Genomic DNA, 27,482 nt, shown 5'->3' with positions numbered 1-27,482 from the left:
AGTCTGTGTAAAACTCAGTTTTACACAGAGTTGATCATCATGTCATTTTATATCAATTTGCACAGCATTGAACCCATTTGAGTCAGAGTAAATGTAAGACTACAGAGATGGTGACAGTTGAAGCTCACTTTGTTTTCCATGGTTGAACTCACATCAAAACCAATTGATGTCACTTACATTAAATGGATTTTGTGGAATTTTAGACTTTTTGAAGGCAGAAATGAAACATCATAACAGGGTGGAAAGTTAGTACTGGGACATGTATAATATGAAGAAAATATCAAATGTGAAAATAGTTTCAGTAGATTAAATTACATATTAAAATAAGGTGTAGTCCAGTCAATCAGCTTGTTGAAGAAAAAAATGAATATAAATATATTTTATAGTTTAAATGTCATGAGGAAGTCTATTACGCTGCACTGGGACACATGAAATTGAACATGTCCAGCAACAAAAGGTGTGTAAAGATCAAAATAATATTTACAAGGCATTTTGTTTATATTTGAATAATGGTAAACATCTAAATCCATCCTTCCTTTTCCTGTACCCTTGTCCCTTAGTGGGTCAGGAGGGCTGCTGGTGCCCATCTCCAGCTGGCGTGCAAACATCTAAATGTATAATTATAATTGTTGTTCAGTTGTTTCAGTGGCTACCTGTGTGCAAGAATTCCTGCCGGTGTTGCCCGTACTGGATTGTGTTTGAGCTTCTTTTTATTAAATTATAATAAACATCATCATCATCATCACCTGGGTTTCAGTGTTCATCCTCACAATCAACCACAAATCATGACAGTTTAAGTTTGAGGAGAATGTATGTGCATCTGAACAGCTTGATTGATACTTTATCTAGTCACTTGTGTTGACATTAGCTGCATTGTGTTTACAGCAGCGCTCCCTGCTGCAGCCCACAACATCTCATGCAGATTAGCCAATGTAGAGATAAGATACAGCTGTTTGATTAACCTAGGGAGTGAAGTGAAGTCAAGTTATAATCCAATCTTTAGAGGATACCACAGTCGATCATAGAAAATCTGGTGCAAATTGGATGAAGCTTGGTTGATTTAGAGATGATCGTAGACCTGGCTAGCATTGCTATTTGCTAATAAGGAACGTCCACATGCTTCAGCTAGCAGTCAACATACACAGAGTTCATCATCATGTCATTTTATATCAATTTGCACAGCACTGAACCCGTTTGAGTGAGAGTAAAAGAAAGACTTCCTGCAGACAAAAACAGGTGACTTCCTGTTGGAGGGGGGCGTGGCTAAGGTGATGTCATCATATGACCTTGTGAATGTGATCAAGGCTGGCCAATAATGAGACATGGAAAGTCTGATGAAGTTGTCACTTTTCCTGTAGAAGTTATTGCATTTTAGTATTTCATGGCACAAAGCCAAAGTTTGACACTTAGCCACGCCCACACGCTTTGATGTACGAGAATTCTTTTGATAACTTTTCATCTTCAATGTCTTAAGTGTGTGCTGAGCGAGTTTGAAGTCTGTATCTCAAAAGCTGTAGGAGGAGTTCAATCAGATGCGACGTCTATGAAAAACCGGAAATGGCGGCTTTGATCCAAAATGGCCGACTTCCTGTTGGGTTTGGACCATGGCTCCAAGAGACTTTTTTGTACATCCTGACAAGATACACATGTGTACCAAGTTTCATAATTCTAGGTTAAAGCATGGCTTGGGGCTGATGATTTAAACTCTTCTAGGGGGCGCTGTTGAGACATTAGGCCACGCCCACCAAATATTGCACTGGATTACTGTCCGGAGTTGGATAAGGATCGATCTCAGTGAGTTTGGTGCAGCTGGACTCAAAATTGTGGAATACAGAGCCAAACGTAAGGACAGGTATATTCGCCACGCCGCCACGCCCACCTGCTGCATCCAAACCAAACGGGGTTGGACACCCTGACACACCAACATGTCTTCTGTTTGTGGACACAGTTTCATGTTGATTATGTTAAAGAGGTCAGATAGGGACCGATCACAATAAAACATGACACTTCCTGTTCTAAGGGGGCGTGGCTTAGGTATTCTCAAAATTTCACAACTGGGTGTCGTAGGTCATCCAAAGGTGATCACACAGAAAGTTTGGTGGCTCTATGAGTTTCTTTGTAGGATATATAATAGTTTTATTTTATGGTGAGTCAGTGAACTTTGACCCCTGGTATCACCCCTTCAGCATGCACGAAAACTCACCGTTTGATAACTTTTAATCGGCATGCCTTATGAACCAACTGACCAATTTGAAGCCATTCCATCAAAAGCCCTAGGAGGAGTTCGATCAAATGCGACATGTGTAAACAGCCAAAATGGGCTCAAAATCGGAACTTCAATCCAAAATGGCCGACTTCCTAGAATACTTGCACTATGACATTAATTGTAAATTATGAGTGTCTTGGGGAGCTCTACAACTGTAGCGAATTTCAAGTCTCTACGATAAAGTAAGTGAATAGGAAAGGGTCTTTTGAAAATTTCTAGGGGCGCTGTTGAGCCATTTTTATGCGATTTTTGCGTAGACGTTAAAATACGTAAATTTTTCACAGTATCTATGGGCCCACCAATTTTGGTGAGTTTTTGAATATGTTAAAGCCCCCAAAAAGGCAATTCATTTGACAGAAGAAAAATAAAATAAGAAACATTTGAAAACAATAGGCCTTCGCAGCGCTTAGCTGCTCGGACCTAATAAACAGCACAATTACAATAGGCCTTCGCAGCGCTTAGCTGCTCGGGCCTAATAAACAGCACGATTACAATAGGCCTTCGCAGCGCTTAGCTGCTCGGGCCTAATTAAAGCTCCGCGGAGCCTCAAGCGGCCCGAGCAGCCAAGCGCCGCTCCGGCCTATAGCCACCACGGGGGACCCAGCACCGTCGCAAGCCTGCCACCCCGTACCCTTTCGCAAAGTTGAGGCGCGCGTCCGCCAGGCAGTTCGCACCGTTGAGGATCCAGCACAGCCGCCAGCCTTCCACCGCGTACCCTGTCGAACAGTTGAGGCGCGCGTCAGCCAGGCAGTACGCACAGTTGACTTCGGCATGGTTCCCTGGCAACACACTACAAATTTGTTGCAGATCGGTCGATGTAGAGAGGAGATAATGGTGATGGGAGAACCTAGGGGGCGCTGTAGAGTAAAATCAACATTCAAACACGATTGGCTGTTTAGCATTGAACACAGGTCAAACGCATCCAGTTTGGTGCCAATCGGAAGATGCGTGTGTGATTCAGAGACAGTTGTATGCATATGGCGAAGGACAGCCAGTTGGCCACGCCCCCATGAGTCAGAGTTCATCCTCACAGTTCATCATCAGCTCATATTATGTCAGGTGGTAGAAGATTAATTCCATATGTATTACTCAGTCAAAATAAGACATACAGTAGAAAAAACAGCTGAATTCCTGTTAAAAGTGGGCGGAGCTAAGGTTACGTCATCATCTGACCATGAGAATCTAATGAGGGTTGGTCAGTAGTGAGACATAGGAAGTCTGAAGCAGCTGTGACCTTATATGTGGAAGTTATGTCACTTTAATGTTTTATGGCAAATATTCAAAGTTTTGCACTTAGCCACGCCCACATGCTTTGACATACAAAAATTCCTGTGATAACTTTAGACCTTTAATGTCTCAACTCTCTGCTGACTGAGTTTGAAGTCTGTATGTCAAACGCTGTAGGAGGAGTTCGATCAAATACGACGTCTGTGAAAAACAGCAAATGGCGAATTAATCCAAAATGGCCGACTTTCTGTTGGGTTTGGACCATGGCTCCCAGAGGCTTTTGTGTAGGTCCTGACACGATACACAAGTGTACCAAGTTTCATAATTCTAGGTTAAAGAATGGCTTGGGGCTGATTATTTAAAATATTCAAGGGGCGCTGTTGAGACATTAGGCCACGCCCACAAAAAGTCACACTGTATTCCTGACGAGGGAGTTGTTAAGTTTGTCCGGAGTTGGTTAAGGAACGATCTCAGTGAGGTTGGTGCAGCTGGACTCACAATTGTGGAATTAACAGCCAAACGTATGGACATGGTGTTACAGGTATATTCGCCACGCCGCCACGCACACCTGCTGCATCCAAAACAAACAGCGTTGGAAACCATAACACACCAACATGTCTTCTGTTTGTGGACACAGTTTCATGTTGATTAGGTTAAAGAGGTCAGATAGGGACCGATCACAATAAAACATGACACTTCCTGTTCTAAGGGGGCGTGGCTTATGTGATCTCAAAATTTCACAATTGGGTCTTGTAGGGCATCCAAAGGTGATCACACACAGAAAGGTTGGTGGTTCTGTGAGTTTTGTTGTAGGAGATATAACTGTTTATTATTTTATGGTGGGTCAGTGAACTTTGACCCCTGGTATCACCCCTTCAACATGCACGAAAACTCACCGTTTTGATAACTTTTAATCGGGCATGCCTTCTGAACCAACTGACCAAGTTTGAAGCCGATCCATCAAAAGCCCTAGGAGGAGTTCGATCAAATGCGAAGGCTATAAACGGCCAAAATGGGGTGAAATTTGCAAATTCAATCCAAAATGGCCGACTTCCTGTTTGACATACACTATGAGAACAATTATAAATTCTGAGTGCCATGGAGAGTTCTACAAGTGTACCAAATTCAAGTCTCTACGACAAAGTAAGTGAATAGGAAAGGGTCTTTTGAAAATTTCTAGGGGGCGCTGTTGAGCCATTTTTTGCGATTTTTGCGTAGACCTTAAAATACGTAAATTTTTCACAGTCTCTATGGGCCTACCAATTTTGGTGAGTTTTTGAATATGTTAAAGCCCCCAAAAAGGCAATTCATTTGACAGAAGAAAAATAAAAAAAATTAAAGCTCCGCGGAGCATCGAGCGGCCCTCGCAGCCAAGCGCCGCTCGGCCTATAGCCACCGCGTGTGCCCAGCACCGCCTTCCCCCAGCCACCGCCGATGCTCTGACGGAACAGCCGAACCCGCCCTCCTTGAATTTACTCAGTGTGTCATGTTTGGCTTTGCTCACAGACAATGCACAAAAATCTGTTGCTGATTGGCTGCAGCGAGTAAATCAGGGGTCACCAACCTTTTTGAAACTGAGAGCTACTTCATGGGTACCGAGTCATATAAAGGCTACCAGTTTGACACGCTCTTCTGAAATAACAAATTTACTCAGTTTGCCTTATACATTATCAGTAATGATTAATGATACTGATCCATGAGAATACTCATCCATGAGAAGGCACTGTTCACGTTAATGATTTCTCACAACAATTAGCAACAAAAACAAGGTGGGAAACAGATATCAATATTCAGCACTTTATCTCTTTTAATCTCAGTAATTGTGTGATTCTTTTTTGCAGCAACATTTCGGCCTCAGGATTTTTGAAAAAAAGTATTGTTTTAAGTTTTAAATATTTTGTTACAACACTGACATGTTTAACAATAAGAAATTAATAATGGGCAAGCTCAGGATTGGATAAATTAATTATTACATGTGGGTTTTTTTCACCATTGTCTCTGAATGTGTTCCACCCTGTTATGAACATTTAGATATGGACCACAAATAGTTAAACATTTAAATTTTGAAAAATAATGACTTTTCCTTACATAGAGTGTGTCACTTTTACTATATAATATATATTTTTCTTGAAATTGTAACACATCATGAAGTTACGAATAATTTATGACTGTATTGCAAAGAAAACACTGGTTTTTTTACTCATTATTACTGACAGCATTGAAAATATTGGTAATTTCAAAACCTTATACCAATATTTGCATTTATTGGACTTCAACTCCCAACATTGCTCAGAAAAATCCACAGTACTTAATGTTTCTGTAACAATATTTAATAAAAACGTGTGGAATGGAACATAACATGGTGGATTGTCCCATAACAGGGGGGAAAATATAAGTCTTTTATTCTAAAATCTGATGATTTTCATTATTAGTTGCAGGATTGGCTCCTTCAAGTCAAAGTATAGGTAGAGTATTTATCCTGGCTCTATTTGGAAAGAACATGTGATATCCCTGTAGTGGATTTTCCCATGACATGTACTCATTGTTCCCCTCATAGGAATCAATGGGGGTAACTAGTGAAATGAAAGCAGACAAATTGAATAAACATCTGATAATACCTCAGACTACTCTGCAACTCTATTCCATCATCTCAAAATTTTTTATTTGACTTAAAATTATTTCTTTTCACCCTAATTTCTAACTTATTTGGTTCATGAACATAACAGGGGTGGAACTTTTCTAACTAATTTAGCTGTAGCTCTTTTTGTGGTCAACATTTAGCTTGCTAACCTTCAACACAATAACAAACCTTAATGACTAAATCTAACATTATGTTTTTTTAAATTCTACTGAATAAACATTTTTCACAATCTTTCTTAACAGGGAGGAAAATAACAGGATGGAACTTTCTAACTAATCTACCTGTAGCTCTTTATGTGGTCAACATTTAGCTAGCTAACCTTCAACAAAATAACAAACCTTTAATGACCAAATCTAACATTATGTTTTTTAAATTGTACTGAATAAATATTTTTCACAATCTTCCCTAACAGTGTGGAACATAACAGGGTGGAACTTTCTAACTAATCTACCTTTAGCTCTTTATGTGGTCAACATTTAGCTAGCTAACCATCAACAGAATTACAAACCATTAACCCATGGGATTCAGTGTTCTAAATGGCCATTTTTTATTAATTTTTGATTTTACCTTTATATTTCTTAATAAAAAAACATGAATATTTCTTTATGTGCTATCATTTTTTTAGGACAACCTGAACTTTGTCAATTTACACATATTTTTGTCATTTGGACATACTGACATTGCATTTTGGGCCTAAAATCACACAAAAAAGAAAATTCGAGTAGAAAAAGTTTTTGTTTTTGTCACTGTGAAACCCACAAATATGTATAACAATTACGTTTTATGGTTTAGAATTCTAAAGTATACTCTATATTTCAAAATTAATATGTACAAATATAGCAAACAACTCATGTATATCAAATTATTATCAATAAAATGTAGGTAATCCATTCGTTCCTGTGCTACAATTTACAAAATATCAAATCAAGATTCCAAAAAATGTATAACTTTCCTAAATATATTTAAATCCTGGCAATTACTTCTCCTGACAATTTTAACACACTATAAATTTCAAAATCAATATGTACAAATACAGGAAACAACTCCTGTTTAGAAGATTATCATCAACAAAATGTAGGTAATTCATTCATTTGTGCACAAACACATCACTTTGCATGGAAGGGGCACAGACAAAATATTGTTTTGCTTCCAATAGTCCTGAATACTGGGCAGTGAAACTAAAGACATATATATCAGTAGACCAAAAAAATTTACAGATCTTCCATTTCAATGTCATTCCATTTGTACATTTTCCCTAATGTTTTTTTTGCTGCATTTTTGTTTGTGTTGAGGCAAATTGTTTTCACTGTGTCAGAGGCAAAATATAATAAAAAAAGATCTTTTGGACTATGAGAAGACAGGTTGTTTATTTGGACACCGGGTGTTCGCCGTGGCTGAAATCTGCTTACTCCCGGCACACTGTCAGGATCCTCCTCTGTCTTCCAGGGATCACTGTGGGGGAGTGGCTCAGCAGCGCCACCTCTCGGTGATCGAGACCGCGCAGTTGCACAGCGCCGCCAACTTCTCAGTTTCAATCTTTGCTTAGCTACGTTTGTCCCTACCTCATCTTCTTCCTGATAGCCATGTTCTCTCTCTCTTCCTGATATGAATGACTGAATCGCTACATTGTCATCAGAATCCTCGCTGTCTGCTCCAGACTCAGACTGCGAGTTTCCCTCATCTTCGAGCTCAAAAAAGAGCTTTGCTGCCTGCCCCACATTCATTCTTCTCATCATTCTTTACAGAAAAAAACAAAATACAATGTCCGAAATACAAATTACGAGGTAGATTTTACTGATCGTCTGATATCACAACTATCTGTTGACGTGCCTCTCTTTTTTCTGTTCTCCGTTCCCGCGGTACATTTTTTTTCTCTATTTTCGCGCTGTTACTTGCGTCACTGTCTTTCGTTTATCTGCAACAAAATGTCAACTCTTATCAGTTTAATACGTGAGCTCGAGTGAGGGGATCTGTTATATTGTATTCTTTGTGTTGAGAGAGCGCTCCGTCTCACTGTGGAAAGGAGCGGGTTTTACAATTTCGCTAATTGAAACAAATATGGTTTACATATTTAAGCATAACTCCGGTTTTACTTGACCTATTAACACAATTTAAAAACTGTTGTGTAGTTTAACATGTGCACTTTAAACACCAGTAGAAAGTGAGACTGGGGGAGGCGGAGTCTTGCTGCTACGACACGCCAAATCAGACATGTAAAAAAAAAACTCGGATACGCGTCAATTGTCTCCGAAGGGTTAACCCTTTAATGACTTAATCTAACATTATGTTTTTTAAATTATACTGAATAAACATTTTTCACAGTATTTCCTAACAGGGTGGAACTTTAAGCTTAACATATACAGGTTTAACATATTTAAGATAAGAAAATGTACAGAGATGGTGACAGTTGAAGCTCGCTTTGTTTTCCATGTTTGAATTCACATCAGAACCAATTGATGTCACTTACATTAAATGGTTTTTGTGGAATTTCAGACATTTTGAAGGCAGAATTGAAACATCCTAACAGGGTGGAAAGTTAGTACTGGCACATGTATAATATTAAGAAAATATCAAATGTGAAAATAGTTTCAGTAGATTAAATTGCATATTAAAATAAGGTGCAGTCCAGTCAACCAACTTATTGAAGAAAAACATAAATATATATATATATATATTACAGTTTAAATTTCATGAGGAAATCTATTACGCTGCACTGGGGACACATGAAATTGAACATGTCAACAAAAAGGTGTGTAAAAAACAAAATAATAATTAAAAGGCATTTTGTTTATATTTGAATAATGGCAAACATCTCAATCCATCCATCCATCCATTTTCCTGCACCCTTGTCCATTAGTGGGCAGGGGAGGGTTGCTAGTGCCCATCTCCAGCTGGCGTGAAAACATCTAAATGTATGATTAAAATACTTTGTTGTACATATTTGGCACATTTTACAAAAATAACTGTAAGCAAAACATGGGGACATGGAATGTTGCCACAAAAAAAGAATCAACTTACATTTTTTAAAATAAATCTTATCACGTTTTGAACTCATGACCAAATCTGCCGCATTTTTAACAAAATTATAACTGTTATATGTCATGAACAATCTTTTAAATTGAACACAATTCCTCAATATTTTAATTGAACTTTGCCAAGACACTGCCATGTTGCCACTGAGATCTGGTATTGGTTTCCTTATTAGTGAGAAGACTGACATTGCATGCTGTTCACCAGTACTCTGTAATCTGGTGTGTAACTTGAAACTGCAACTGTGAGTGCATCTTTTAGATGTGCATCAGTGAGGCATGTTCTGTGTTTGTTCTTGATGAAGTTCATGTCAGAAAACGCTGATTCACAGAGATAGGTTGAACCAATTAGGCTGGTAACCTTCATAGCTGCTGTGCATACACCACAGCACCATCAATTTTACTTGGCTTTCAACACCAGCGGGATCTAGTTTTAAATTGTATGTTTTTGTTTTTAAGCTGTATGTTTTAATTTTTTTATTATGTTGTGTTTTAATGTACAGCACTTTTTATCAGCTGTGGTTGTTTTAAAGTGCTTTGTAAATAAAGTTGGTTTGGTTTTGTTTGATTTCACTCAACCTACAGGGCTAAGTGGAATCAAGTTACGACAGTTTAAGTTTTGGGAGAATGTATGTGCATCTGAACAGCTTGATTGATACTTTATCTTGTCATTTGTGTTGACATTAGCTGCATTGCGTTTACAGCAGCGCTCCCTGGTGCAATGTAGAGAGGAGATGCAGCTATTTCATTAACCTAGGGAGTGCAGTGGAGTCAAGTTATGATCTAATGCTATTGGGCTCTTTAGAGGTCCAACAGAGTCGATCATAGAAAATCTGGTGCAAATCACATGAAGCCTGGTTGATTTAGAGTCGATTGTAGACATGGCTAGCATTGCTATTTGCTAATAAGGCACGCCCACATGCTTCAGCTAGCAGCCAACATACTCAGAGTTCATCATCATCATGTCATTTTATATCAATTAGCACAGCATTGAACCCATTTGAGTCAGAGTAAAAGCAAGACTTCCGGCAGACAAAAACAGGTGACTTCCTGTTGGAGAGGGGCGTGGCTAAGGTGATGTCATCATATCACCTTGTGAATGTGATCAAGGCTGGCCAATAATGAGACATGGAAAGTCTGATGAAGTTGTCACTTTTCCTGTAGAAGTTATTGCATTTTAGTATTTCATGGCACAAAGCCAAAGTTTGACACTTAGCCACGCCCACATGCTTTTATGTACGAGAATTCTTTTGATAACTTTTCATCTTCAATGTCTTAAGTGTGTGCTAAGCGAGTTTGAAGTCTGTATCTCAAAAGCTGTAGGAGGAGTTCGATCAGATGCGACGTCTATGAAAAACCGGAAATGGCGGCTTTGATCCAAAATGGCCGACTTCCTGTTGGGTTTGGACCATGGCTCCAAGAGACTTTTTTGTACATCCTGACAAGATACACATGTGTACCAAGTTTCATAATTCTAGGTTAAAGCATGGCTTGGGGCTGATGATTTAAACTCTTCTAGGGGGCGCTGTTGAGACATTAGGCCACGCCCACCAAATATTGCACTAGATTCCTGTCCGGAGTTGGAAAAGGATCCATCTCAGTGAGTTTGGTGCAGCTGGACTCAAAATTGTGGAATACAGAGCCAAACGTAAGGACAGGTATATTCGCCACGCCGCCACGCCCACCTGCTGCATCCAAACCAAACGGGGTTGGACACCCTGACACACCAACATGTCTTCTGTTTGTGGACACAGTTTCATGTTGATTATGTTAAAGAGGTCAGATAGGGACCGATCACAATAAAACATGACACTTCCTGTTCTAAGGGGGCGTGGCTTAGGTGATCTCAAAATTTCACAATTGGGTCTTGTAGGGCATCCAAAGGTGATCACACACAGAAAGGTTGGTGGCTCTGTGAGTTTCTTTGTAGGAGATATAACTGTTTATTATTTTATGGTGAGTCAGTGAACTTTGACCCCTAGTATCACCCCTTCAGCATGCACGAAAACTCACCGTTTTGATAACTTTTAATCGGGCATGCCTTATGAACCAACTGACCAAGTTTGAAGCCGATCCATCAAAAGCCCTAGGAGGAGTTCGATCAAATGCGACGTGTGTAAACGGCCAAAATGGGGTCAAAATCGGAACTTCAATCCAAAATGGCCGACTTCCTAGGATACTTGCACTATGACATTAATTGTAAATTCTGAGTGTCTTGGGGAGCTCTACAACTGTAGCGAATTTCAAGTCTCTACGATAAAGTAAGTGAATAGGAAAGGGTCTTTTGAAAATTTCTAGGGGGCGCTGTTGAGCCATTTTTTATGCGATTTTTGCGTAGACCTTAAAATACGTAAATTTTTCACAGTCTCTATGGGCCCACCAATTTTGGTGAGTTTTTGAATATGTTAAAGCCCCCAAAAAGGCAATTCATTTGAGGCGAGAAAAATAAAAAAAATAATAAACATTTGAAAAACAATAGGCCTTCGCAGCGCTTAGCTGCTCGGGCCTAATAATTAAAGCTCCGCGGAGCCTCAAGCGGCCCGAGCAGCCAAGCGCCGCTCCGGCCTATAGCCCCCGCGGGGATCCAGCACCGCCGCCCGCCTTCCACCGCGTACCCTGTAGCACAGTTGAGGCGCACGTCCACCAGGCAGTTCGCACCGTTGAGTACGGCATGGTTCCCTGGCGACACCACAAATTTGGTGCAGATCGGTTGATGTAGAGAGAAGATATTGATGGGATAGTCTAGGGGGCGCTGTAGAGTAAAATCACAATTCAAACCCGTTGGGCTCTTTAGCATTGAGCACAGGTCAAACGTATCCAGTTTGGTGCCAATCGGAAGATGCGTGTGTGATTCAGAGACAATTGCATGAATATGGCGAAGGACAGCCAGTTGGCCACGCCCCCATGAGTCAGAGTTCATCATCACAGTTCATCATCAGGTCATATTATGTCAGGTGGTAGAAGATTAATTCCATATGTATTACTCAGTAAAAATAAGACATACAGTAGTTTAAACAGGCGACTTGGTTTCAAAAGTGGGCGGGGCTACGGTGACGTCATCATCTGACCATGAGAATGTAATGAGGGTTGGTCAGTAGTGAGACATAGGAAGTCTGAAGCAGCTGTGACCTTTTATGTGGAAGTTGTCACTTTGATGTTTTATGGCGAATAGTCAAAGTTTGGCACTTAGCCACGCCCACATGCTTTGACATACAAATATTCCTGAGATAACTTTAGACCGTTAATGTCTGAACTCTCTGTTGACTGAGTTTGAAGTCTGTATCTGAAACGCTGTAGGAGGAGTTCGATCAAATACGACGTCTCTGAAAAACAACAAATGTCGAATTTAATCCAAAATGGCCGACTTTCTGTTGGGTTTGGACCATGGCTCAAAGAGACTTTTTTGTAGGTCTTGACAAGATACACAAGTGTACCAAGTTTCATAATTCTAGGTTAAAGAATGGCTTGGGGCTGAGTATTTAAAATATTCAAGGGGGCGCTGTTGAGACATTAGGCCACGCCCACAAAAAATAACACTGGATTCCTGTCGAGGGTCCTACAAGGATCAAATCTAGTGAGTTTAGTGCAGCTGGGCTTTAAACTGTGGAATTCAAGGCCAAACGTAAGGAGACGGCGTTAAAGGTCACTTCGCCACGCCGCCACGCCCACCTGCTAAATCCAAACCAAACGGGGTTGGACACCCTGACACACCAACATGTCTTCTGTCTGTCGACAGTGTTTCATGTTGATTAGGTCAAAGGGGTCAGATAGTGAACGTTCGCAGTAAAACATGACACTTCCTGTTGTAAGGGGGCGTGGCTTAGGTAATCTCAAAATTTCACAACTGGGTGTTGTAGGTCATCCAAAGGTGATCACACACATAAAGTTTGGTGGCTCTGTGAGTTTATTTGTAAGAGATATAACAGTTTATTACATTCTGGTGAGTCGGTGAACTTTGACCCCTGGTACGACCCCTTCAGCATGCTCGAAAACTCACGAATTTGATAACTTTGAATCGGCCATGCCTTATGAACAATCTGACCGAGTTTGAAGCCGATCGATCGAAATCCCTAGGAGGAGTTCGATCAAATGCGACGTCTGTAAACGGCCAAAATGGGGGCAAAATCGGAACTTCAATCCAAAATGGCCGACTTCCTGGGATACTTGCACTATGACATTAATTGTAAATTCTGAGGGTCTTGGGGAGCTCTACAACTGTACCGAATTTCAAGTCTCTACGATAAAGTAAGTGAATAGAAAAGGGTCTTTTGAAAGTTGCTAGGGGGCGCCCTTGAGCCGTTTCTTGTGCGATTATTGCGAGGACCTTAAAATACGTAAATTTTCACCGGGCTCTATGCGGCCGCCAAGTTTGGTGAGTTTTTGAATATGATAAAGCCCCCAAAAAGCCAATTTACTTTACGGAAGAATAATAATTTACAGCAAGATTTCAATAGGCCTTCGCAGCGCTTAGCTGCTCGGCCTAAAAACAGCACGATTACAATAGGCCTTCGCAGCGCTTAGCTGCTCGGGCCTAATAAACAGCACGATTACAATAGGCCTTCGAAGCGCTTAGCTGCTCGGGCATAGGCCTTCGCAGCGCTTAGCTGCTCGGGCCTAATAAACAGCACGATTACAATAGGCCTTCGCAGCGCTTAGCTGCTCGGGCCTAATAATTTACAGCACGATTACAATAGGCCTTCGCAGCGCTTAGCTGCTCGGGCCTAATAAACAGCACGATTACAATAGGCCTTCGCAGCGCTTAGCTGCTCGGGCCTAATTCGCAGCGCTTAGCTGCTCGGGCCTAATTAAAGCTCCGCGGAGCCTCAAGCGGCCCGAGCAGCCAAGCGCCGCTCCGGCCTATAGCCACCGCGGGGGACCCAGCACCGCCGCCCGCCTGCCACCGCGTACCCTTTCGCACAGTTGAGGCGCGCGTCCGCCAGGCAGTTCGCACCGTTCACTTCGGCATGGTTCCCTGAGGACACACCACAAATTTGGTGCAGATCGGTTGATGTAGAGAGGAGATATTGATGATGGGATAGTCTAGGGGGCGCTGTAGAGTAATATCACAATTCAAACCTGTTGGGCTCTTTAGCATTGAGTACAGGTCAAACGTCTACATTTTTTACCAATCGGAAGATGCGTGTTTGATTCAGAGACAATTGCATGCATATGGCGAAGGACAGCCAGTTGGCCACACCCCCATGAGTCAGAGTTCATCATCACAGTTCATCATCAGGTCATATTATGTCAGGTGGTAGAAGATTAATTCCATATGTATTACTCAGTAAAAATAAGACGTGCAGTAGAAAAAACAGTTGACTTCCTGTCAAAAGTGGGCGGAGCTAAGGTTACGTCATCATCTGACCATGAGAATGTAATGAGGGTTTGTCAGTAGTGAGACATAGAAAGTCTGAAGCAGCTGTGACCTTGTATATTGAAGTTATTTCAGTTTGATGTTTTATGTCGAATAGTCAGTTTGGCACTTAGCCACGCCCACATGCTTTGACATACAAAAATTACTGTGATAACTTTAGACCTTTAATATCTGAACTCTCTGCTCACTGAGTTTGAAGTCTGTATCTGAAACACTGTAGGAGGAGTTCGATCAAATATGATGTCTGTGAAAAACAGCAAATGGCGAATTTAATCCAAAATGGCCGACTTTCTGTTGGGTTTGGACCATGGCTCCAAGAGACTTTTTTGTAGGATCTGACAAGGTACACAAGTGTACCAAGTTCATAATTCTAGGTTAAAGAATGGCTTGGGGCTGATTATTTAAAATCTTCAAGGGGGCGCTGTTGAGACATTAGGCCACGCCCACAAAAAATCACACTGGATTCCTGTCGTGGGCCCACAAGGATCAAACCTTGTGAGTTTGGTGAAGCTGGGCTTTAAACTGTGGAATTCAAGGACAAACGTAAGGAGACGGTGTTAAAGGTCACTTCGCCACGCCGCCACGCCCAGCTGCTGCATCCAAACCAAACGGGGTTGGACACTCTGACACACCAACATGTCTTCTGTCTGTGGACACAGTTTCATGTTGATTAGGTGAAAGGGGTCAGATAGTGCACATTCGCAGTAAAACATCACACTTCCTGTTCTAAGGGGGCGGGGCTTAGGTAATCTCAAAATTTCACAACTGGGTGTCGTAGGTCATCCAAAGGTGTTCACACACAGAAAGTTTGGTGGCTCTGTGAGTTTATTTGTAAGAGATATAACAGTTTATTACATTCTGGTGAGTCGGTGAACTTTGACCCCTGGTACGACCCCTTCAACATATTTGAAAACTCACAAATTTGATAACTTTGAATCGGCCATGCCTTATGAACAATCTTACCGAGTTTGAAGCCGATCGATCGAAATCCCTAGGAGGAGTTCGATCAAATGCGACGTCTGTAAACGGCCAAAATGGGCTCAAAATCGGAACTTCAATCCAAAATGGCCGACTTCCTAGGACAGTTGCACTATGACATTAATTGTAAATTTTGAGTGTCTTGGGGAGCTCTACAACAGTACCAAATTTCAAGTCTCTACGATAAAGTAAGTGAATAGGAAAGGGTCTTTGAAAGTTTCTAGGGGGCGCCCTTGAGCCGTTTCTTGTGCGATTTTTGCTAGGACCTTAAAATACGTAAATTTTTACCGGGCTCTATGCGGCCGCCACGTTTGGTGAGTTTTTGAATATGATAAAGCCCTCAAAAAGCCAATTTATTTTACGTTAGAATCATAATAATAAACAGCACAATTACAATAGGCCTTCGCAGCGCTTAGCTGCTCCTTAGCTGCTCGGGCCTAATAATAAACATTCGAAAAACAATAGGCCTTCGCAGCGCTTAGCTGCTCGGGCCTAATAAACAGCACGATTACAATAGGCCTTCGCAGCGCTTAGCTGCTCGGGCCTAATTAAAGCTCCGCGGAGCATCGAGCGGCCCGAGCAGCCAAGCGCCGCTCGGCCTATAGCCACCGCGTGGTCCCAGCACCGCCTTCCCCCAGCCACCGCCGATGCTCTGACGGAGAAGCCGAACCCGCCCCCCTTCAATTACTCAGTGTGTCATGTTTGGCATTGCTCACGGACAATGCACAAAAATCTGTTGCAGATTGGCTGCAGCGAGTAGATCAGGGGTCACCAACCTTTTTGAAACTGAGAGCTACTTCATGGCTACCGAGTCATATAAAGGGCTACCAGTTTGACACTATTCTGAAATAACAAATTTACTCAGTTTGCAAGTTATATATATATATATATATATATTATATATAGTTATATATAATCAATAATGATTAATGATACTGATCCATGAGAATACTCATCCATGAGAAGACACTGATCACGTTAATGATTTCTCACAATAATTAGCAATGAAAACTAGGTGGGAAACAGATCAATATTCAGCACTTTATGTTTAACAATAAGAAATTAATAATAATGGGCAAGCACAGGATTGGATAAATTAATTATTACATGTGGGTTTTTTCACCATTGTCTCTGAATTCAGTGTTCCACCCTTTTATGAACATTTACATATGGACCACAAATAGTTAAACATTTAAATATTGAGAAATAATGACTTTTTCTTACATAGAGTGTGTCCCTTTTACTATATAATACGTTTTTTTCTTGAAATTGTAAGACATCATGAAGTTACAAATAATTTATGACTGTATTGCAAAGAAAACACTGTTTTTTTACTCATTATTACTGACAGCATTGAAAATATTGGTAATTTCAAAACCTTATATCAATATTTGCATTTATTGGACTTCAACTCCCAACATTGCTCAGAAAAATTCACAGTACTTAATGTTTCTGTAACAATATTTAATAAAAATGTGTGGAATGGAACATAACATGGTGGATTGTCCCATAACAGGGTGGAAAATATAAGTCTTTTATTCTAAAATCTGATGATTTTCATTATTAGTTGCAGGATTGGCTCTTTTAAGTCAAAGTATAGGTAGAGTATTTATCCTGGCTCTATTTGGAAAGAACATGTGATATCCCTGTAGTTGATTTTCCCATGACATGTACTCATTGTTCCCCTCAAAGGAATCAATGGGGGTAACTAGTGAAATGAAACAGACAAATGGAATAAACATCTGATAATACCTCAGACTACTCTGCAACTCCATCAACTCAAAATTTTTATTTGACTTAAAATTATTTATTTTCACCCTAATTTCTAACTTATTTGGTTCATGAACATAACAGGGTGGAACTTTTCTAACTAATTTACCTGTAGCTCTTTATGTGGTCAACATTTAGCTAGCTAACATTAAACCGAATAACAAACCTTTAGTGACTAAATCTAACAATATGTTTCTTAAATTCTACTGAATTAACATTTACACAATCTTTCCTAACAGGGTGGAACATAACAGGGTGGAACTTTCTCACTAATTCATCTTTAGCTCTTTATGTGGTAAACATTTAGCTTGCTAACCTTCAACAAAATAACAAACCTTTAATGACTAAATCTAACATTATGCTTTTTAAATTCTACTGAATAAACTTTTCACAATCTTTCCTAACAGCATGGAACTTTAAGCCTAACATATACAGGTTTAACATATTTAAGAAAGGAAAAAGTACAGAGATGGTGACAGTTGAAGCTCACTTTGTTTTACATGGTTGAATTCACATCAGAACCAATTGATGTCACTCACTTTAAATGGTTTTTATGGAATTTTAGACTTTTTCAAGGCAGAAATGAAACATCATAACAGGGTGGAAAGTTAGTACTGGGACATGTATAATAAGAAAATATCAAATGTGAAAATAGTTTCAGTAGATTAAATTGCATATTAAAATAAGGTATAGTCCAGTCAATCACCATTTTGTTTATATTTGAATAATGGCAAATATCTCAATCCATCCATCCATCCATAGACCAAAAAAATTTACAAATCTTCCATTTCAATGTCATTCCATTTGTACTTTTTCCCTAATGTTTTTTTTGCTGCATTTTTGTTTGTGTTGAGGCAAATTGTTTTCACTGTGTCAGAGGCAAAATATAATAAAAAAAGATCTTTTGGACTATGAGAAGACAGGTTGTTTATTTGGACACCGGGTGTTCGCCGTGGCTGAAACCTGCTTTACTCCCGGCCCACTGTCAGGATCCTCCTCCGTCTTCCAGGGATCACTGTGGGGGAGTGGCTCAGCAGCGTCATCTCTCGGTGATCGAGACCGCGCAGTTGCACAGCGCTGCCAACTTCTCAGTTTCAATCTTTGCTTAGCTACGTTTGTCCCTACCTCATCTTCTTCCTGATAGCCATGTTCTCTCTCTCTTGCTGATATGAATGACTGAATCGCTACATTGTCATCAGAATCCTCGCTGTCTGCTCCAGACTCAGACTGCGAGTTTCCCTCATCTTCGAGCTCAAAAAAGAGCTTTGCTGCCGGCCCCACATTCATTCTTCTCATCATTCTTTACAGAAAAAAACAAAATACAATGTCCGAAATACAAATTACGAGGTAGATTTTACTGATCGTCTGATATCACAACTATCTGTTGACGTGCCTCTCTTTTTTCTGTTCTCCGTTCCCGCGGTACATTTTTTTTCTCTATTTTCGCGCTGTTACTTGCGTCACTGTCTTTCGTTTATCTGCAACAAAATGTCAACTCTTATCAGTTTAATACGTGAGCTCGAGTGATGGGATCTGTTATATTGTATTCTTTGTGTTGAGAGAGCGCTCCGTCTCACTGTGGAAAGGAGCGGGTTTTACAATTTCGCTAATTGAAACAAATATGGTTTACATATTTAAGCATAACTCCGGTTTTACTTGACCTATTAACACAATTTAAAAACTGTTGTGTAGTTTAACATGTGCACTTTAAACACCAGTAGAAAGTGAGACTGGGGGAGGCGGAGTCTTGCTGCTACGACACGCCAAATCAGACATGTAAAAAAACTCGGATACGCGTCAATTGTCTAAGAACAGTTAACCCTTTAATGACTTAATCTAACATTATGTTTTTAAATTATACTGAATAAACATTTTTCACAGTATTTCCTAACAGGGTGGAACTTTCAGCTTAACATATACAAGTTTAACATATTTAAGATAAGAAAAAGTACAGAGATGATGACAGTTGAAGTTCGCTTTGTTTTCCATGTTTGAATTCACATCAGAACCAATTGCTGTCACTTACATTAAATGGTTTTGTGGAATTTCAGACATTTTGAAGGCAGAAATGAAACATAATAACATTGTGGAAAGTTAGTACTGGGACATGAGGCATGTTCTGTGTTTGTTCTTGATGAAGTTCATGTCAGAAAACGCTGATTCACAGAGATAGGTTGAACTAAACAAGCTGGTAACCTTCACAGCTGCTGTTCATACACCACTGCACCATCTATTTTACATGACTTTCATCACCAGCGTGATCTAGTTTTAAATTGTATGTTTTTGTTTTTAAGCTGTATGTTTTATTTTTTTTTATTATGTTGTGTTTTAATGTAAAGCACTTTGTATCAGCTGTGGCTGTTTTAAAGTGATTTGTAAATAAAGTTGGTTTGGTTTGATTCCACTTAACCTACAGGGCTAAGTGGAATCAAGTTATAATGTAGCTGTCGCATTCAGTCTTCAGTTGTTTCAGTGGCTACCTGTATTAGATGTGTGCAAGTTTTCCTGCCGTGTTGCCCGTTCTGGACTGTGTTTGAGCTTCTTTTTATTAAATTATAATAAACATCATTATCACCTGGGTCTCAGTGTTCAGCCTCACCACCTAAAACCACAAATCATGTCAGTTTAAGTTTGGGAGAATGAATGTGCATCTGAACAGCTTGATTGATACTTTATCTTCTCACTTGTGTTGAAATTAGCTACATTGTGTTTACAGCAGCGCTCCCTGCTGCAGCCCACAACATCTCATGCAGATTAGCCTATGTAGAGATAAGATACAGCTGTTTGATTAACCTAAGGAGTGAAGTGAAGTCAAGTTATAATCCAATCTTTAGAGGATCACCACAGTCGATCATAGAAAATCTGGTGCAAATTGGATGAAGCCTGGTTGATTTAGAGATGATCGTAGACATGGCTAGCATTGCTATTTGCTAATAAGGTACGTCCACATGCTTCAGCTAGCAGCCAACATACACAGAGTTCATCATCATGTCATTTTATATCAATTTGCACAGCACTGAACCCATTTGAGTGAGAGTAAAAGAAAGACTTCTGGCAGACAAAAACAGGTGTCTTCATGTTGGAGGGGGGCGTGGCTAAGGTGATGTCATCATATGACCTTGTGAATGTGATCAAGGCTGGCCAATAATGAGACATGTAAAGTCTGATGAAGTTGTCACTTTTCCTGTAGAAGTTATTGCATTTTAGTATTTCATGGCACAAAGCCAAAGTTTGACATTTAGCCACGCCCACATGCTTTGATGTACGAGAATTCTTTTGATAACTTTGCATCTTCAATATCTTAAGTGTGTGCTGAGCGAGTTTGAAGTCTGTATCTCAAAAGCTGTAGGAGGAGTTCGATCAGATGCGACGTCTATGAAAAACAGAAAATGGCGGCTTTGATCCAAAATGGCCGACTTCCTGTTGGGTTTGGACCATGGCTCCAAGGGACGTTTTGTACATCCTTACAAGATACACATGTGTACCAAGTTTCATAATTCTAGGTTAAAGCATGGCTCGGGGCTGATGATTTAAACTCTTCTAGGGGGCGCTGTAGAGACATTAGGCCACGCCCACCAAATATTGCACTGGATTACTGTCCGGAGTTGGATAAGGATCCATCTCAGTGAGTTTGGTGCAGCTGGACTCAAAATTGTGGAATACAGAGCCAAATGTATGGACACGGCGTTACAGGTATATTCGCCACGCCGCCACGCCCACCTGCTGCCTCCAAAACAAACAGCGTTGGAAACCATAAGACACCAACATGTCTTCTGTTTGTGGACACAGTCTCATGTTAATTAGGTTAAAGAGGTCAGATAGGGTCCGATCACAATAAAACATGACACTTCCTGTTCTAAGGGGGCGTGGCATAGGTGATCTCAAAATTTCTCGATTGGGTCTTGTAGGGCATCCAAAGGTGATCAAACACAGAAAGTTTGGTGGCTTTGTGCCTTTCTTTGTAGGAGATATAACTATTTATTTGTTTATGGTGAGTCAGTGAACTTTGACCCCTAGTATCACCCCATCAGCATGCACAAAACTCACCATTTTGATAACTTTTAATCGGGCATGCCTTATGAACCGACTGACCAAGTTTGAAGCCGATCCATCAAAAGCCCTAGGAGGAGTTCGATCAAATGCGAAGGCTATAAACGGCCAAAATGGGGTGAAATTTGCCAATTCAATCCAAAATGGCTGACTTCCTGTTTGACATGCACTATGAGTACAATTATAAATTCTGAGTGCCTTGGGGAGTTCTACAAGTGTACCAAATTTCAAGTCTCTACAATAAAGTAACTGAATAGGAAAGGGTCTTTTGAAATTTTCTAGGGGACGCTGTTGAGCCATTTTTTGAGCGATTTTGCGTAGACCTTAAAATACGTAAAATTTTCAGAGTCTCTATGGGCCCACCAATTTTGCTGAGTTTCTGAATATGTTAAAGCCCCCAAAAAGGCAATTCATTTGACAGAAGAAAAAAATAAATAAATAATTAATAAAATTAAAGCTCCGCGGAGCCTCAAGCGGCCCGAGCAGCCAAGCGCCGCTCCGGCCTATAGCCACCGCGGGGATCCAGCACCGCCGCCCGCCTTCCACCGCGTACCCTTTTGCACAGTTGAGGCGCGCCTCCGCCAGGCAGTTCGCACCGATCACTTCGGCATGGTTTCCTGAGGACACACCACAAATTTGGTGCAGATCGGTCGATGTAGAGAGGAGATAATTATGATGGGATAATCTAGGGGGCGCTGTAGAGTAAAATCCAGGTCAAACGTTTCCAGTTTGGTGCCAATCGGAAGATGTGTGTGTGATTCAGAGATAATTGCATGCATATGGCGTAGGACAGCAAGTTGGCCACGCTCCCATGAGTCAGAGGTCATCATCACAGTTCATCATCAGGTCATATAATTTCAGGTGGTAGAAGATTATTTCCATATGTATTACTCTGTAAAAATAAGACATACAGTAGAAAAAACAGGTGACTTCCAGTGAAAAGTGGGCGGAGCTAAGGTTGCGTCATCTGACCATGAGAATGTAATGAGGGTTGGTTAGTATTGAGACATAGGAAGTCTGAATCAGCTGTCTCCTTGTATGTGGAAGTTATGTCACTTTGATGTTTTATGGCAAATATTCAAAGTTTTTCACTTAGCCACGCCCACATGCTTTGACATACAAAAATTCCTGTGATAACTTTAGACCTTTAATGTCTCAACTCTCTGCTGACTGAGTTTGAAGTGTGTATCTGAAACCCCGTAGGAGGAGTTCGATCAAATATGACATCTCTGAAAAACAGCAAATAGCGGCTTTTATCCAAAATGGCAGACTTCATGTTGGGTTTGGACCATGGCTCCAAGAGGCTTTTTTGTAGGTCTTCAGAATATACACAAGTGTACCAAGTTTCATAATTCTAGGTTAAAGAATGGTTTGGGGCTGATTATTTAAAATCTTCAAGGGGGCGCTGTTGAGACATTAGGCCACGCCCACAAAAAATCACACTGGATTCCAGTCGAGGGGCCCACAAGGATCAAACCTAGTGAGTTTGGTGCAGCTGGGCTTTAAACTTTGGAATTCACGGCCAAACGTAAGGAGACGGCGTTAAAGGTCACTTCGCCACGCCACCACGGCCAGCTGCTGCATCCAAACCAAACGGGTTGGACACCCTGACACACCAACATGTCTTCTGTCTGTGGACAGTTTCATGTTGATTAGGTTAAAGGTTTCAGATAGTGAATGTTCGCAGTAAAACATGACACTTCCTGTTCTAAGGGGGCGTGGCTTAAGTAATCTCAAAATTTCACAACTGGGTGTCGTAGGTCATCCAAAGGTGATCACACACAGAAAGTTTGGTGGCTCTGTGATTTTTTTTGTAGGAGATCTAACAGTTTATTACTTTCTGGTGAGTCGGTGAAATTTGACCCCTGCTACGACCCCTTCAGCATGCTCGAAAACTCACAAATTTGATAACTTTGAATCGGCCATGCCTTATGAACAATCTGACCGAGTTTGAAGCCGAACGATCAAATCCCTAGGAGGAGTTCGATCAAATGCGACGTGTGTAAACGGGTAAAATCGGGGCAAAATCGGAACTTCAATCCAAAATGGCCGACTTCGTGGGATACTTGCACTATGACATTAATTGTAAATTGTGAGTGTCTTGGGGAGCTCTAGAACTGTACCAAATTTCAAGTGTCTACGATAAAGTAAGTGAGTAGGAAAGGGTCTTTTGAAAGTTGCTAGGGGGCGCCCTTGAGCCGTTTCTTGTGCGATTTTTGCAAGGACCTTAAAATACGTAAATTTCACACGGTCTCTATGCGCCCGCCAAGTTTGGTGAGTTTTTGAATATGATAAAGCCCCCAAAAAGCCAATTCATTTGGCGTTAGAAAAATAATAATAAACAGCACGATTACAATAGGCCTTCGCAGCGCTTAGCTGCTCGGGCCTAAATAAACATTCGAAAAACAATAGGCCTTCGCAGCGCTTAGCTGCTCGGGCCTAATTTACAGCACAATTACAATAGGCCTTCGCAGCGCTTAGCTGCTCGGGCCTAATTAAAGCTCCACGGAGCCTCAAGCGGCCCGAGCAGCCAAGCGCCGCTCGGCCTATAGCCACCGCGTGGTCCCAGTACCGCCTTCCCCAGCCACCGCCGATGCTCTGACGGAGAAGCCGAACCCGCCCCCCTTCAATTACTCAGTGTGTCATGTTTGGCATTGCTCACGGACAATGCACAAAATCTGTTGCAGATTGGCTGCAGCGAGTAGATCAGGGGTCACCAACCTTTTTGAAACTGAGAGCTACTTCATGGCTACCGAGTCATATAAAGGGCTACCAGTTTGACACTATTCTGAAATAACAAATTTACTCAGTTTGCAAGTTATATATATATATATATATATTATATATAGTTATATATAATCAATAATGATTAATGATACTGATCCATGAGAATACTCATCCATGAGAAGACACTGATCACGTTAATGATTTCTCACAATAATTAGCAATGAAAACTAGGTGGGAAACAGATCAATATTCAGCACTTTATGTTTAACAATAAGAAATTAATAATAATGGACAAGCACAGGATTGGATAAATTAATTATTACATGTGGGTTTTTTTCACCATTGTCTCTGAATTCAGTGTTCCACCCTTTCATGAACATTTACATATGGACCACAAATAGTTAAACATTTAAATATTGAGAAATAATGACTTTTTCTTACATAGAGTGTGTCCCTTTTACTATATAATACGTTTTTTCTTGAAATTGTAACACATCATGAAGTTACAAATAATTTATGACTGTATTGTAAAGAAAACACTGTTTTTTACTCATTATTACTGACAGCATTGAAAATATTGGTAATTTCAAAACCTTATATCAATATTTGCATTTATTGGACTTCAACTCCCAACATTGCTCAGAAAAATTCACAGTACTTAATGTTTCTGTAACAATATTTAATAAAAATGTGTGGAATGGAACATAACATGGTGGATTGTCCATAACAGGGTGGAAAATATGTCTTTTATTCTAAAATCTGATGATTTTCATTATTAGTTGCAGGATTGGCTCTTTTAAGTCAAAGTATAGGTAGAGTATTTATCCTGGCTCTATTTGGAAAGAACATGTGATATCCCTGTAGTTGATTTTCCCATGACATGTACTCATTGTTCCCCTCACAGGAATCAATGGGGGTAACTAGTGAAATGAAAGCAGACAAATGGAATAAACATCTGATAATACCTCAGACTACTCTGCAACTCCATCATCTCAAATTTTTTATTTGACTTAAAATTATTTATTTTCACCCTAATTTCTAACTTATTTGGTTCATGAACATAACAGGGTGGAACTTTTCTAACTAATTTACCTGTAGCTCTTTATGTGGTCAACATTTAGCTAGCTAACATTAAACCGAATAACAAACCTTTAGTGACTAAATCTAACAATATGTTTCTTAAATTCTACTGAATTAACATTTACACAATCTTTCCTAACAGGGTGGAACATAACAGGGTGGAACTTTCTCACTAATTCATCTTTAGCTCTTTATGTGGTAAACATTTAGCTTGCTAACCTTCAACAAAATAACAAACCTTTAATGACTAAATCTAACATTATGCTTTTTAAATTCTACTGAATAAACTTTTCACAATCTTTCCTAACAGCATGGAACTTTAAGCCTAACATATACAGGTTTAACATATTTAAGAAAGGAAAAAGTACAGAGATGGTGACAGTTGAAGCTCACTTTGTTTTACATGGTTGAATTCACATCAGAACCAATTGATGTCACTCACTTTAAATGGTTTTTATGGAATTTTAGACTTTTTCAAGGCAGAAATGAAACATCATAACAGGGTGGAAAGTTAGTACTGGGACATGTATAATAAGAAAATATCAAATGTGAAAATAGTTTCAGTAGATTAAATTGCATATTAAAATAAGGTATAGTCCAGTCAATCACCATTTTGTTTATATTTGAATAATGGCAAATATCTCAATCCATCCATCCATCCATAGACCAAAAAAATTTACAAATCTTCCATTTCAATGTCATTCCATTTGTACTTTTTCCCTAATGTTTTTTTTGCTGCATTTTTGTTTGTGTTGAGGCAAATTGTTTTCACTGTGTCAGAGGCAAAATATAATAAAAAAAGATCTTTTGGACTATGAGAAGACAGGTTGTTTATTTGGACACCGGGTGTTCGCCGTGGCTGAAACCTGCTTTACTCCCGGCCCACTGTCAGGATCCTCCTCCGTCTTCCAGGGATCACTGTGGGGGAGTGGCTCAGCAGCGTCATCTCTCGGTGATCGAGACCGCGCAGTTGCACAGCGCTGCCAACTTCTCAGTTTCAATCTTTGCTTAGCTACGTTTGTCCCTACCTCATCTTCTTCCTGATAGCCATGTTCTCTCTCTCTTCCTGATATGAATGACTGAATCGCTACATTGTCATCAGAATCCTCGCTGTCTGCTCCAGACTCAGACTGCGAGTTTCCCTCATCTTCGAGCTCAAAAAAGCTTTGCTGCCGGCCCCACATTCATTCTTCTCATCATTCTTTACAGAAAAAAACAAAATACAATGTCCGAAATACAAATTACGAGGTAGATTTTACTGATCGTCTGATATCACAACTATCTGTTGACGTGCCTCTCTTTTTCTGTTCTCCGTTCCCGCGGTACATTTTTTTCTCTATTTTCGCGCTGTTACTTGCGTCACTGTCTTTCGTTTATCTGCAACAAATGTCAACTCTTATCAGTTTAATACGTGAGCTCGAGTGATGGGATCTGTTATATTGTATTCTTTGTGTTGAGAGAGCGTTCCGTCTCACTGTGGAAAGGAGCGGGTTTTACAATTTCGCTAATTGAAACAAATATGGTTTACATATTTAAGCATAACTCCGGTTTACTTGACCTATTAACACAATTTAAAAACTGTTGTGTAGTTTAACATGTGCACTTTAAACACCAGTAGAAAGTGAGACTGGGGAGGCGGAGTCTTGCTGCTACGACACGCCAAATCAGACATGTAAAAAAACTCGGATACGCGTCAATTGTCTAAGAACAGTTAACCCTTTAATGACTTAATCTAACATTATGTTTTTAAATTATACTGAATAAACATTTTCACAGTATTTCCTAACAGGGTGGAACTTTAAGCTTAACATATACATGTTTAACATATTAAGATAAGAAAAAGTACGGAGATGGTGACAGTTGAAGCTCGCTTTGTTTTCCATGTTTGAATTCACATCAGAACCAATTGATGTCACTTACATTAAATGGTTTTTGTGGAATTTCAGACATTTGAAGGCAGAAATGAAACATAATAGCATTGTGGAAAGTTAGTACTGGGACATGAGGCATGTTCTGTGTTTGTTCTTGATGAAGTTCATGTCAGAAAACGCTGATTCACAGAGATAGGTTGAACTAAACAGGCTGGTAACCTTCACAGCTGCTGTTCATACACCACTGCACCATCTATTTTACATGACTTTCATCACCAGCGTGACCTAGTTTTAAATTGTATGTTTTGTTTTTAAGCTGTATGTTTTATTTTTTTATTATGTTGTGTTTTAATGTAAAGCACTTTGTATCAGCTGTGGCTGTTTTAAAGTGATTTGTAAATAAAGTTGGTTTGGTTTGATTCCACTTAACCTACAGGGCTAAGTGGAATCAAGTTATAATGTAGCTGTC

General features: G+C 40.1%; 1 pseudogene; it reads left to right on the top strand.

Moving 5' to 3' along the window:
* Window positions 1-27,482, top strand: part of LOC145554054 (uncharacterized) — an 89,353-nt pseudogene that overhangs the window by 30,466 nt on the left and 31,405 nt on the right.

The sequence above is a fragment of the Poecilia reticulata genome, chromosome 12, assembly GCF_904066995.2.
Source record: "Poecilia reticulata chromosome 12, P_reticulata-male-v2, whole genome shotgun sequence".
NCBI classification, from domain to species: Eukaryota; Metazoa; Chordata; class Actinopteri; order Cyprinodontiformes; family Poeciliidae; genus Poecilia; species Poecilia reticulata.
This window is presented reverse-complemented; position numbering and strand designations above follow the sequence as displayed.